This window comes from Chanodichthys erythropterus, chromosome 7, assembly GCF_024489055.1.
Source record: "Chanodichthys erythropterus isolate Z2021 chromosome 7, ASM2448905v1, whole genome shotgun sequence".
Classification (NCBI taxonomy): Eukaryota; Metazoa; Chordata; class Actinopteri; order Cypriniformes; family Xenocyprididae; genus Chanodichthys; species Chanodichthys erythropterus.
In genome coordinates, this window is record NC_090227.1 from 6,921,138 (window position 1) to 6,936,838 (window position 15,701).

Here is a 15,701-nt window from a genome sequence, read left to right on the forward strand (position 1 = left end):
TGCTCTTTTGTGTTATTCATCACAATTTTTCCTAATCATGCTCAAATGCTGCTCACACAGAGCTCAACAGGCAAAACTGGAGGCCATCATGCCACACAGAGACTCTATGAGGGGAAATTCAGAAAGGGGGTTGACTAGTAGGCCGTGGCCTTTACTTTCCTGGTGGGGGATTCAGGCTTCTCTGGGGCCTCAGTCCCAGGTGCCTCTGGCTTTGTCACACAGCTATCAGCCACTGCGATGCTAGGATCCAGAGAGAGAGAGAGAGTGGTTACTGAAGCAAAGCAGCAGAGAAAGACAGCGATGCAGGCAGAGAGAGAGAAAGAGAGAGGAGAGCCTCATTTGTTCCTAATTCATTCCTCTGAGACACAATCAGTGTGCTTTATTTGTCTCTTTAGGCTTGTGGATTGATTGCGATAGATAACGTGGGCAGATGCCAGGTCTTCAGCAGACTACTCCATCTTAGGTGCCGTTTCACAGGGACGGCTTAAGCGTATTGACTCTTGACACAGATAAAAGGTGCGACTGTCTGCGTGTTAGAGCTACAGCAGAGCACTTCGTTTTGACACTTATTGCAGCTGCACGGGGTGATTTACATTTACCGACAAACACAAGTGCTCCATTTACTGCTGGGTGGTAAATTCAGGATTCTTGTGGGAAAACAAAAGCAGTTAAATTATGATGATTTGAAAACCCCCTTATTTTTTTCCTTCATAAATAATGACAGTCACGGCAAACTAAATAAATTACATTTAGGAAGGGAAAATAACGCATTCTGAGTAAATCACAGAGGGACAGCACAAGAAAGCAAACAAACAGGTAAGAGGCCTAAAGTACATGTGCTGTTATCCAGGAGAAAATGGCTGATGAAACAAGAGCGTCTATAAAAGAAGAAGAAGAAGAAAAAAAAAACTTTTAAAACTTTAGTTTGAAACACATGAGCTATTTTCAGAAAAGTCGAAATAGAAATGAACGCGTTATTTTGACAGCCCTAATATATATAATAATATATATATATATATATATATATATATATATATATATATATATATATATATATATATATATATATATATATATATATATATATATATATATATATATATATATATATATAAGCCGTTCTAGCAGCCATTCGATTGTAAAATGAAGGAGGGAGACGACTGCTGTGCTGACGGTGCTGACGGACAGAACGACCAGAGCTCCTCCCTCGTGCGCGTGAGCTCTCTTCTTCTTTAAAGTAAGCACCGTCTTTGCACTCTCTCTAACTCACACATAATAATCTAAATCAACTGACACAATGCCAAAAGTTTGTTAGACCGAATCCATGTTTCACGAGGCGCATTCGGAGAATGTCTTTCCTGAATAACCGCTGGGTGTGAATAGTGCTCAAAAAAATGTCACCTCATCTTCTCTGACAGGCGCCTTGCACGTGCAGCTGACATAAACCTCACTTTCAGTAAACAAAAAGAAAATCCTATCCATTGGTGAAGTGTTTTCTGTGTTGACAAATCTTTTGTGATGTCCTAATAACAGTCGCGATTCGCACGCAACACGTCAATTCGTCCAATTCGCGACCTAATGACTCATTTGAACAGATTCATGACAACAACTGATCTGTCCACACGGTGAGGATGAGGACTTAAGTGTGCTTACCCCATTTAGCAAGAGTGGTTAGTAAAATTAGCCTTAATAATCCACAGTATTTTCAGGTTATGTGTAGTAAATTAGGCCTACCTATAAAATCAGTTAGTTTAGACTGGAGTGAGGTGAAACCAGAACAAAGCAAGTTGTTGTTAGCTAAGTGCATTCAATTGTATATGTTAGAAAATTATATTATCAGTTAATATAACTTATAAATGCTACTTTTTAATTCTTTTCAGGTTTAGCAAAAAAGCATCTTCGCTTACAAAGCTATAAAATTGCTTTTTTTTTTTTTTTTTTTTTTTTTTGCAAAGAGGGCAAGAAGTATTACAGTGAGAGTGACGGGTACTTTATTGTCAGTATCGGGCTTGCAGATCACATGGGTAGGGCACTTTTTACTGTTTGTGTGGATGACAATGTCTGTCACCACCGAAGACCATTTTTGACCCAGGAAAAACCCTGCATTGATTAATTTGAATTGAAATATTTAATACTTTCACAGCAAAAATTATATATGCGATTATTTTAGATTAATTAATCACAGATTTTATATATATATATATATATATATATATATATATATATATATATATATATATATATATATATATATATATATATATATAGACTGTAAATTAGAAAGCTTTCCGGCTTAATGAGAACATATGTACCGGTTTTAGGTGGTGAAAAGGTGGTGCTCTAGAGGGCCTCCTCCCCATCCAGTTCTAGGGTTTTGCCCATGTCTACACACATGTCTATCTCTGACGTGTGTGTCGAGTTTCATGCAATTTGAGTTTCATGCTAAGAGTCTCAAATACATCCAAGATGAATATTAAAGTTTGATGCATTACCATGAAAACAGTGTTTAAGATATCAAGAATCTTTTCACAGGTCTACTTTCACCATGTCTTGACAGTATTCTGATTAAGTCTGAAGCAAAATGGGAATCAAATGTTAAATGTGTCATATTATTTTTATTGTTTCTCTTTGCCTCTAGTGTTTAATGAATCTGTATGTGTATGCAAAGTTATAAAAGGTCTTAGTCTCCCACAAAGGCATTTATTCTATCTAACAGAGGACACTGATCCAAACCTGCCTAAAACACAGATTGAAATCCAGATATTATTTCCTTAAACGTCTACATCACAATGTTATCATACACTGTCATGTAAAGGCATATGCAAAGAAAAAAGATGAGGCTTCGGTGAATTGTAGTGTTGGCACCATTTCATTGAGACAGTGTATTTTGATGCGAAAGCAAAATCCTTTTCTTTGGCCTTGCAAAAATGGATAAACTTAGGACACAGTGGTTAAGATTCATTATTCCTGAGCAGTTAGCTTTTGTACAGCGCATTTAATGTCTGTTAAGTCCATGAAACCGTAGGGTGTCCCATTTTTTCATTTTAGGTTTCAGAAGGGGGCTTGTGAGCGCCCCCTTTGTGGTTTATATGTGCCCTCGGTGCACACTTTTTTCAGCAGACTTCTTCCTGACAGTCAATGTGGTGTTACATCATGAAAGTGTGGACTCGTACAAAGACTGCGAGTGTTTAGGGTGCCATTTGGCCTTAGAAGTCTTGGAAGCTGAAGCTCACAATTATGGTAAAGGGCATTAAATTTCAGGGTCAGCTGGCCAATCAGAGCACTTTGGGCTTTTCAGAAGGAGGGGCTTTGTAGAAATCAGAGCGCTTCAGACAGACTGGAAATAGGTACTGCAATAATGTACAGTTTGTGAAAAATGTGAAAAAGCATTAAAACATGTTAACCTATTCTATTACACCCAGTATACAAAAGAAGAACTTTTAAAATTATATGCAGCATCATATGACCCATTTAATAAGCAGTGAAGAAGGTTTGCTAAAATATAATTTAAATAATAATCATAATAATAAAGGATTATGGCAAAATATTTTTTTTTTAAAGAGTGTAATTATTTTAATGAGACTTTTGCTTTACTTTTTAATTGTATGATTTGTCATTGTTGGTTGACTGATGATTTGGCCAAAAAAAAAAAAAAAAAAATCTTTTAAAAACTATATTTTAACAAATCTGCTTCACTTATTAATATTAATATATATATATATATATATATATATATATATATATATTAATAAGTGAAGCAGGTTTGTTAAAATATAGTTTTTAAAAGAAATAATAATATAGGTCTATACCAAAATTTATTTGTAATATTTTTTTCTTTTCTAGAGAACATTTTTAATGAGACTTTTTTTTTCAGTTGAATCACTCATATTCTTTTTACTTTATGTCCCCCAAAAATATCAAAATACATTTTTGAATGAATGTCAAAAAAAATAAAAAAAATAAAATAATAATAATAATAAAATAATAATAATTATAGAAGGTGTATTCAAGTCACTTTATGTATGAACTGCATTATTATTGTATTTTGAAAAAAAAAAAAAAAAAAAAGAGAGAGAGAGAGAGAGAGAAAAGTCCAGACATTAGGTGCATGTTATTAGAACCAAGAGTCCTTGAACAACTGGATGGTAAGAATGCTTCACGCAGTTGAACAGACCAGCTCTCTTTGGAGCAAATGATGTCTAATTCTGCTTCCAAACCAAAATAGTTCACAAAATGAAATGGCATGGATTTTGAGAGGGTCTCTCAAATGAGCATCATAATTTCATCATTGAGGTAATTAAGAACTCAGGTGGATCCTGTGCCAGATTTCATGCACCCTTACACTGGTTTGCCAGGGCGATATTCCCATGAAGGACAGAAGCCAACACTCCTGTGAGGGATTAATTATCCTCTCAGAAGGACAGATTACCACTAACTTCACAAATCACAAGATAAATGGGAATAAACTGTAATATGGTTCTTTTAACTGATCCAGGTGACTCAGTATGGGTTGAAAGTGATATCAGTACCTACAATTCAATGTTTTTGTACTGAAGCATGACTAAAGAAATTACTAATGGGACCCACTTGGGAAGCAGTCAGGGTGTGAGTCTATGTCTCCGTATGGCAGAGAAGAAAGCCATATGTCTACACATTCATCTCCCATCGTTTATATTTTTATGAGGGCAGTGGCCAAATTGGATTTTGGTCTGCTCATTGAGCATTTTACAAAGAGTCTCAGAGGGAATACTTAGCTGGGAATGGGTTGCAAGTTCTGTGCAATATGTTTCATGAGTCTCGGCCTAACAAATTAGAGTTGGAAATGTTGTCAGGATTGAGTTACCCTGGACCACATCGGGTCAGAAGTCTATGTTATATGATGCACATATTTCTAATTGATTCACCATCTGCTGTCAGAACTGCTTTGATAATATCATTTGATATCTTACATACTGTAAGAATGTGAGATATTGCTAATCTGCATATAAAATATAGGTTGATACATCTACTGATAAGATCATTGACCACAAGAAGTGGAGGAAAAAAAAACAAAAAAACATTGTCCTGATCAATAATTTTGTTTTACTTTGATATCTAAGATAAACTGACTTGGAAATTGCATCAAAATGTTAAAACTCATGCATCTAGATATGCAACTTATGCATCTAAATGCATCTAGATATATATTAGATGTAATTTTGTAGCTGTCCTATACATTTCTGTCTCCTTAGCACTTACTCGTACAGCCACACCAATGTTTTTTTTTTTTTTTTTTTTTTTTTTTTTTTTTCACAATGCTTTCAGGAAACATCCTGTAATTCTAAGATGATTTGTACAGTTGTTTCTTATAATGCTTTTCGGAAACGCAGCCCAGAACCGTAACTTATCATAACAATAAACTCAACCATAGATACTGGTTATCACTGTAGATAATCAGGACCAAAGTTTTCTGTCTGTCCAAGTTCCCATGTAGCCTTGAGTTTTGTGAAGTATGTGCTTAAAACCGCTGACTGTCAAGTGTTCTGTTTATCTGGCAAGCTTTGGGATTTGACAGGCTCTGGTGCTAATCTGATGTGCCTCCTGCAATCAGCCCTGATTGAAACACCTGTCTCTCAAACCAAGAAATGGACAAATCAGGTCCTTATAGCAATCAGGACGCCTCTTTAACAAATAGGTAACATGCTCTTAAGCAATCAAGTGCATCCACTAACAGAAAAATGAGAGATGCATTCATAAATGCTTCTTTCTTGGATATTTTAAGTGTGATGACCCCAAAGTATTGAAGGTTGTTCTTCCATTAAGGTATCCTGAAGCCCGGCAGGATGATATGCAGAGTAATTCTTTCAGAGACAGACACTTAAGTCTTAAATGTCCTGTCCAGCTGGGTTGCTGGCATTTCTTGAGTTTAAATCTTCTTAGTGACAATGACAGGCTCTGCATTACTCTTTCAACCTTCTCTTTCTCCAACCCTCAAACGTCATCTGCAAGTTCACTATTGTTATTAACAAATAATTTAAAATGTATTTTTGCTGTTTTGTTAAATAATAAGTGTGATGTATGGATCCACAGATCGAGCCTGTTGTAGTGTACTTGGTAATTTCCAAGTAGGGCTGGGCGACAAATTGAATATGAGCAATATTATCGCCAGTGTTGGGGGTAACGCATAACAAGTAACTTGACTTACATAATCAGATTCTACGGTGAGTTACTTAATCAGGTACTTTTTCAAGTATCTACTAAAGTAATGCATTACTTTTTCAATTTACACACAAAATATCTAAGTTACTTTTTCAATTAAGTAGCGGAAGTTACATTTTCATATTTATTGACTGACAGCTCTCCTGTCCCCATGTTGAGAAAAATAAAGTTCAGAGGTGTTGTGTGCGCTGTGTGAACATTATGGTTATTGTAGTTCTAGACTAAATGTGAACATGCATTTACTTATCTCACTTGCACAAATACATTCAGTATTCCTCAAAATGAATAAAGAATCTTATGCAAACCTGTAATAATTAACTATATTCAATTACGCAAAGATACTTCATGTATTTAATCTCACTTTATTAACCAATGTCTTTGCTGCTGACCTTCAATGATCTAATTCAACAATACAAACAAGCAAATTGTACATTAGATTAGATTTAGAAATAAGAGTGTTGAACTTCCTTTTCCTGTATCCTATTCTTCTATAATCCAGAATGGCTGCACAGCTGACAGGTTTGTTTGAGCTGCGCCCTCTACTGTACAGGTGTAAATATTAATTTCCTTCAGCTTGAGGCTTATTAATTTCACTTTTGGTGTGAAAGTGCCTTAACATTTGCCAAAAATATAACTTTTTTTTGGTTGTTATTAAAAAACAAACAAGCAAGCCCAGCCCAGGTGAGAAAAAGTAAAAAGTAATGCAATAAGTTGCTTTATAGGGAGTAACACAATATTGCAATGCATTACTTTTAAAAGTAACTTTCCCCAACACTGATTATTGCAATATATCTGCTGATGATATAAAATTTTGTTACGGAATGAAAAAAAAAAATAAAATAAAATAAAAATAAAAATATATATATATATATATATATATATATATATATATATATATATATATATATATATATATATATATATATATATATATATATATAAGGTAATTGTCACTTTATTTGTTTTGTCTCACAATTCTGACCATTTTTCTCTCAATTGCAAGTTTATATCTTACAATTCTGACTCGAGAAAAAAGTCAGAATTGAGATAAAATGTCACAATGATCATTTTTATTTTTATTCTATGGTGGAAACAAGCTTCCACTTCCATAATATCATATAGAGTGATAATGTTAAAAGTTTCACTTAAAAATTAAAAATCAAATTTCACTCTCCTTTTCATCTCATGACTATGATACTGTGGCTGAAAGGCGGTTGCTTTCAAAAACAGCTAAATACTACAAAGTATCTGGAATGACGACAGTATTTAAATGTGGGACTGAATCCAAAAATACAGTAATTGACAGTTATGATCATAACGAACTGGACAAAAAATCAGATGTGTTTCAAAATAGATCTGTGTATTAAGTAGGGATATTGCACTTGTATAATTTTCATTTTTTTAATTTAAAATTTCTACTTTGAAACCTTTAAGTAAGATACATATGATTTTTAAATGTCCCGTTTGTGTTTATTTAGTAAAAAGCAGTTAGTGGTCACTATAACTTGATTATTATTACTGCTGATTTTGCAGTACAAAATTTGTATGTACCCTGTAACAATAAATATTAAAAAATTTTCTATGCAGATCAAATTGTTTTTATGGGAGGCAAAAAAAAAAATCACCTTTATATATATATATATATATATATATATATATATATATATATATATATATATATATATATATATATATATATATATATACAGTATAATGTGTGTGTGTGTGTGTGTGTGTGTGTGTGTGTGTGTGTGTGTGTGTGTGTGTGTGTGTGTGTGTGTGTGTGTGTGTGTGTGTGTGATACCAACATTTTGAAAACAAAATGCACTGCAAGCTATTTCATAAAGTGATGGGGACAAAATTGGCCATTGCAAAAAGTGCCTACAATCAATGTCACCTGTGAGTGAAGTACTTACAGATCGTTGTCTGTTTCTGTACGGGGCTTCTGTCCTCTCCTGTACACCATACATATTGTGACCACCACTCCTACAATCAGACCGCCAACCACCACCACTCCCAAGATGCCAAATATACCCCCAGGAGGCCCCTGTGCCATCGGCTTTTCTGCAGGAGAACAGAAAGAAAGAGAATTGTGAATCGTCTCAATTAGTGCCTGATTCATCCCATCAGAAATAAACAATCGGAATGACAAATATAAAAGGTTCCAGGCTGACACAGCACCAGCTGACCACAGATAATGAAAACATCACTGTGTTTTCATTCCTGCATAGTAAATCAGCATGAAGAAAACACAGTGTGGGATTGAGAATTCTCCTTTATTTAACTGTTTACTTCTTTTACTCAAATACATAATTTACTCAACAATTAGGCCTAAAATTTAAAACAGATTTCACAGTGGAAGCAACATTCCAGTCAGTGTAAGTCAATGTTATAGGAGGCATGATGTTTGAGGTCAGAGCTTAAAGAAGATAACAGCGGTGGTAGATGTATGGTAGCTTGTTTCTGTCACAAAATAACGATATAAAAGATAATTGTGACTTTTTATTTAAAAATTCTGACATTTTTTCTCACAATTGCGAGACATAAACTCGCAATTGTGAGTTACAGTTACAGCCCGGTTTCACAGACAGGGCTTAGCCTAAGCCAGGATTAGTTCAATAAGGGCATTTAAGTAGCTTTTATAAATGTTCACTAGAAAAACAAAATTACACACACACAAAAAAAAAACAACAACAACATTATTGGTATATATCTAAAAACAAAACAATGGCATTGACATATGCAGTCTGTATAATTCATAAACACAACTTCATTCTTTGTAAATCTCTCCAACAGTGTAGCATTAGCCGTTAGCCACAGAGCACAGCCTCAAACTCATTCAGAATCAAACGTAAACATCAAAATAAATACTTTACTCACATAATTCGAAGCATGCATACGAACGAACATCTTGTAAAGATCCATTTGAGGGTTATATTAGCTGTGTGAACTTTGTAAATGCGCTGTAATATAGTCGAGAGCTCGTGTGGCAGGGAGCAGGCAATTTAAAGGGGCGGCGCGCTGCCAAAATCAGTGTAGTTAATGATGCCCCAAAATAGGCAGTTAAAAAAAATTAATTTAAAAAAATCTATGGGGTATTTTGAGCTGAAACTTCACAGACACATTCAGGAGACACCTTAGACTTATATTACATCTTGTGAAAAAGCATTCTTGGGCACCTTTAAAACATGCCTGTCAAGCCAAAATTGAAGTTTATGGTGACTTGACAATCTTTTCGATCTTTTTACACCTTTTGGAGTTATATACATTTCTTTGAATTTTAATTCCTGCTTAAATTCAATGCAAAATTCAATTCTAGTTCCTATTTCTCTAGTTTCTGTTTGTCATGTGATGAAGATCCATTTAGATCCGTTCTTATGGATAGATCCTTTTAGATCCACTCTGACGGACAACAACAACAACAACAAAACTTCCTGAAAGTAGTTGCTACCTCAGTTCAAATTAAAGAACTGGTCAAATTGGTCAAATTCAAGAATTGAATTGGAATTTAAAACGCATCATGGGGAAAAACGATCAGTGCATTCTTAATAAAGTCATGGAACGACATGAGGGTGAGTAAACGATGACAACTTTTTCATTTTTAGGTGAACTATTCAACTGGTTATCCAAACAAAGTGAAGAAGGCAGAAACAGAACACAACAAAAAGAAACTCCTTCTTCAGTCATTGTCAGTTTTACGTGTGCATTACAAGGAAAGGTGAATAAAGCTTTAAAACATCGCTGTCTCAAAGGTTGCGAGGGGCTACATTCTCACAACCTTAGAGACTGAGAACAAATATATGTGTGAATTTCAGTCGATGCTGTTGAGGTGTGAAGCTAAAAAGGTTTCTTCTGTAATCCTTGCATCAGTGCTGAAAGCAGCAGTACTCTTTGTATTCAGCAGATAAAACTCAAAAGCTATACTGCAGTGCAGTGATCTCCACAGGCTAATAATATTAGCTTCTTGCTAGATTGGACCATTAACTTTTTCCTAAGTAACTAAGGTTGTTAAAGAATGCAGTCGACCAACCACTTAAATATTGTATAAGATCTGCTAAAAGAATGATTTTGTTTATGAATTTTTATTTTTAGCATGTGGGCTCAGTAAAAGTGCATGAACTTGCTCCCCTTGAGAGAACTGTAATTTTAGATGTTAATATTTATACAAAAAATGCCAGCAAAAACAATCAGACATAATGCATTCCAGCAAAGGCACATTCTCTCATGTAACCCAACTGAGCAGCTGTTTGTGGGTGTTAAGCCACTGGGTTTTTTTGGCAGAATATTGGGGCAAATTTGTTACGAAGACTGCGGCAGCTGTTGCTTGGCCTCTAGTTTGTGTCAAAAACAGTCAATGTTGGCAGCAAATGTCAACATGGCAACCGATTCTAAGGTATCTCACAAAAGTGGTGCAGAGAAACTGATTTCCAGTAGGGGGTGAGTGTGTTCACGGTGGCACCATATGTGCTACAGTCAGTCACATGTCATAATTCATCGACATAGACTAGACTACCGATCCAAATTATGTTCAGACGTGCAACACTTAGATTTAATCACTGAATACAGCAGATGACAGAATTATTGTAGACAGGAACCAGGCCAAGAAATGTAATTTAACTGAACACAATAAGCGAAAGAAAAGCTCTTTGTGGCTGGGGTGATATATTTATATCGCTCGTGTCATAAATAAGTTTTAATTCTTGCTGTTCAGTGGCATTCTGGCTTGTTTTGCAAGAATTTTTGTGCTTCCATGGCTTTCTGGGAGATTGTGCTGTCATATACTGAGTGTTGAGTTTGATCAATTTGCTAGTTTGATTGATTTACATAAAAGTGCCTTTACAGCCAGGACAATTTTATTGCTTAGTGGTTGATCTTTCATTGTTCAAATGACTTCTTGGAGGTTTCAGATATTTTCCCTGAAATATCAGATTTGTCTCTCAATTTCATTAAGAGAAATAAACAGATGCAAATGAAAGATGTGTTGACATACTTTAACATTTTAGTGGCTGTAGTAAAGTGCACAATAATGAAGGCGCTCAGGAAACCAGAATAGCACAACCAAATGAACATAAACGTGAACACTGAACAAATGGAACTAAGGGCTTAAATACACAGGAAGACTAATCAAAAGAACTAGGAACAGGTGAGTAACTAATTAGAAACTATGACAACAGATGAGTAATTATGGAAAATAATAAGAAACTAGAACACAGGCAAACAGGAACAGGGAAATCCAAACTGAGGGAATTACACTACAACGATGAACAAAACGATCGTGTCAAAACAATCCCCGGTCACAAGGATCCGCGAAAACGACTAAAAACTCTGTGTTATGCATGGCAGGCCAGTAGCTGGCGATGTCACCTTGTAAAGAAACATTACATACCCATAGACTGAACATGTAATAAGCATGCGCATGATGCCACTGTTTTCACAAATTCGTGTTTTTGTAGTGTACATGGAGACGATAACGGTATTATTTTCAAAAACGTGCACTTTGAAACACGATTTCATAAATTTGAGGCCTCCAAAGCACCATTGTCATGTAAATGAATGCCCAAAACACAATAAAGGTTTTCTGTTTTTAGTTGAAAACGGTAAAACATAATCAAACTGAACAGAACTAAACATAACCCTGACACATAAAGAAAGAGAGTTTAAAGCAGTGGTTCTCAATTCTGGCACTCAATGTTCAGTTTCCTGCAGAGTTTAGCTCCAACCTTGATCCAACTTGTCTGCCTGTACCTTTCTAGAAAGCCTAAATACCTTGATTAGCTTTTTCAAGTGTGTTTGATTAGGACTGGAGCAAAACTGTACGGGAAAGTGGACCTTGAGGGCCAGAGTTGAGAACCCCTGTATAGAGCTTTAAAAATGAAATGGTTATCACAGGAAGAATTTGATGAGAAAATTTGATAAGAGTTTTTATTGAGATCTCTGACTTTTGATTGTAGCATTTGGTGTCTTGGCAAATCTGAGCACAGTTTGAAGCATTATTGAGATCTCTTCTAAAACTCTATAGGAGAAAAATTTGGGATTACTGTTTTTTTTTGTTTTTTTTTTAGTCTCTATTTTCTGTCTGTTTAATCTCATTGCTATCTAGAAGAAACAATCGAGATATTAAATATATTTGATTTATAATGTGAATTTCATATAGGAGTTCTAACTCTATTGGTTTTAAATGTAAGACTGCAGTTAAGTGAATTTCTCTTTGCAAGTCTAGTAACTAACCCTGGGGTTCAAGCCAAGAAAGACATTTGGATTTGATATTTAGAGTCTAGAAAAAGTTTTTATTCCCTTTCAACAAGTAACTGGCATGTCCAAAATGTGTGATATGAAATATAGATATTATTTGATCTAATTATATGACTATCATTCTTGCTAAGAAAGGGTGGATCTGTTCTTGGATGAATCAGTATTTTTCATTAAACTGTAATCCTCAATCACTGGCTGATCCAAGATTATGAACATAGATTTATAAAGTTTCACACTTGCCAAAAAAGTATATGCATACTGGCTGATTCACTAGTACTAGAAAGACAGGAAGAAAACAGAATAATGTATTCTCATGAATCTTTAACTACTAAGTACGCCATCAAACATCAAGGCACAATGGCTGAGACTCACTTCCAGAGATCCTGAATTGAATGGCAGAGCAGCATTAGGATTCCGTTCTCAAACAGTGTCTGCCATCCTCAATAAGGCAAACCTGGGGCAGAATCAATGTCTGCTCCCCTAGTGCTGCGAGAATCTCTAAACACTTTCAAGACTCTACTGAGTAAGACTCCTATCTATAGCCCCCATGATGTCTTCATTATTATCTGACCATGACTGTCTCTCTCGACAGGACAGGGCTTCTGTCCCAGGGGTGTTTTTTTCCCCGACAGCCTCTGATCGCTTGGCTGACTCTCTCTAGGACACAATGATGGACATTCAGAGCACCACTTCACATAACACCAAACAATGGCAGCGCAAGCCCCCAAAACCGTAAACCGCCCCACACCGGTGCACACTTTGTGCTTGACACTCAGCGTGGACAGTGTAAGCAATTACATGTCACTTTGGGAGGACTGCTTTTGGGGCCCGTGCTGACCTCAGAGACTGTGCTTCCTGCTGCCTACTTGAAAGTCATGTTGTCTGAAAAACCTCCAAATGGAGGGAAAAATACTTGCCACATTCTTCAAATATGGTCCACTTAGTTATCCTTAAGATATTTTTTAACAGGAGACATAAATTTCAACTTAAAAAACTTAAGTTCAGTCAAGTTGGCTGTAAGTCATTTCAACTCAAATTGTGCATAACTGGATCTTGAATAACTTAAAAAAAAGGTTAAATTATTTTAATGAGTTGAAGTAATGGAATAACATACAGTATGTTGTCATGACTTAATGATATCATTTTTTACAACTATTACATTACATCATATTAACTGAGTAGGAAAAGTAGAGAGTTTAAACACATCAAACGTCTTTACCCTCCTTAAAATGTTGATTTTAGTGTGTCCTACTTCAGAGGTCTTGACATTCTCAACTGTATCCAACAATTAAAACCATAAAACACTCAAAATTGTGATTGTATATCTGCTGTATGCTTGATTGGTTGCAATTGGATGTAATTATTTATCAGTAAAACTTGGACCCTTTCAACAGCATGATGGGGATATATATATATATATATATATATATATATATATATATATAGACTACAACCGAATACCAATGAAACCAATGAAAGCACTTGTTGTGTGCCTAAGAGAGCTACAGCGCGAAAAAGAAAATATCTGGTGCGGACAGAAAAATGGAAAAAGGTAACCACTGCTTATCACTCAATAAAAGAATCACATTGCTAAGTGTTTTTGAATGTTTTGATTTCGTTTGGTTTAATAATTAACATTACCTTTGCGAGTCTGACTCTCACTGCACTCGTGAATTAGCAGAACTTGACGGGGACATTCAAATGCTTAACAAACGCTTCATGTGACCAACAATTCTGTACGTTACATGTTTATTAAAGCATACTGTGTGGAGATACGCAAATGAGCCCAAAATATGAATGCAGCACATTTATATCTTAAACGGTTTCCTCTCATGTCATCTAAAGAAAACGCTTACTGCACTTAGACTGATATTAAAGATACCAAATTCTATTTACAAATAAAGCACATGCAGAAAAACGGATGACACCAAAATATAAACTTTCAGTATCACTTAAAATGCAAGCATTTTATAAATTTTCTTCATAACGGTTTTATAAAGGTAGGAAATTGCTTAGTGTGGTTGTCATTTGTTAAAATAAATATAAAAAATACAGTGTGTTCGTGTCCGTCTGTCCGCTGAATTTGACCCATAATCTCTGATTCTCCTCATCTGTGATCATGGAAAAGGGGAATTACAATGACAAGTAGGCCTACTCAATATGCTCGTTTAAGCATCATTAAAACGTTTCCAACAAATAAATGAATCGACTTTTCTCAGTGATTTATTTGGATATTCATACGATGATATTCATACGATGGCTGAAGCAGCAGTGAGCGTCCAGCGTGCGACACGGTAAACAGATCAACACTGTAAACGAAATTCTACAAACCTTCAGTGAAAAAAATTAAAATAAATAAAATGATCATGCAATGCGATAAAATAGCTTCTATTCCCTGCAAACGATACCATTAAAAATGTTAACGTTCAACTTAATGGCAGAAACAAAACAAAAGGTAAGCAAGAATCCGTATTAATTTCAGTACGAGTAATAGAGGGCGATTCTGTCAAAATGGCGGCGCCGCCCCGGCTTGCAACGAGGTGTGACGTCGGTTCATATTCTCTATTGCACTTTTGTTCATACAGCAGTACTTTGAAAGAATAAAATTACACAATACACTACTCTTGATTTCATTATTGAATTTTGCGCATGCTGCGATTAATCGCGATTAATCAGAAAAAAATCATGCGATTAATCGCGATTAAAATATTTAATCGTTGCCCAGCACTAATATATATATATATATATATATATATATATATATATATATATATATATATATATATATATATATATATATATATATGTATAACTTTTTGATAAGCTCAACCATTTAACTTTCTTACTGAATTTTTTGAGGGGGAATAAAAAAAGATGAAATATTTGTTGTCCAATGGCCATTTAATAAAAGTTGAGTTTTGCATTTTTGTTTCCTCTATTCAAATTGCCACTTGATTTATGCAAGCTGCAGATCATTTTAAGGTAACACTGAGAAAAGGGGCATAAAAGATACAGTAAGGAAAGAGATAAGCAGAAAGGGCTTTCCTGCTATGAGTTTTATTCCCAAAACAGTAGTTGCCCTTTGGGCCTGCTTTCAATTGCCTTAATGGAGCAGCCAGACACAATTTTGTGTTATGTAACACAAACGCACAATGAGGACAATTTTCCTGTTATTGAACCAGATACATTGTGGAGACTGTGAATTTCTGTCTTTCTCTGCTAAAATAGAGTGGTGCAGGGATGATGTCAAA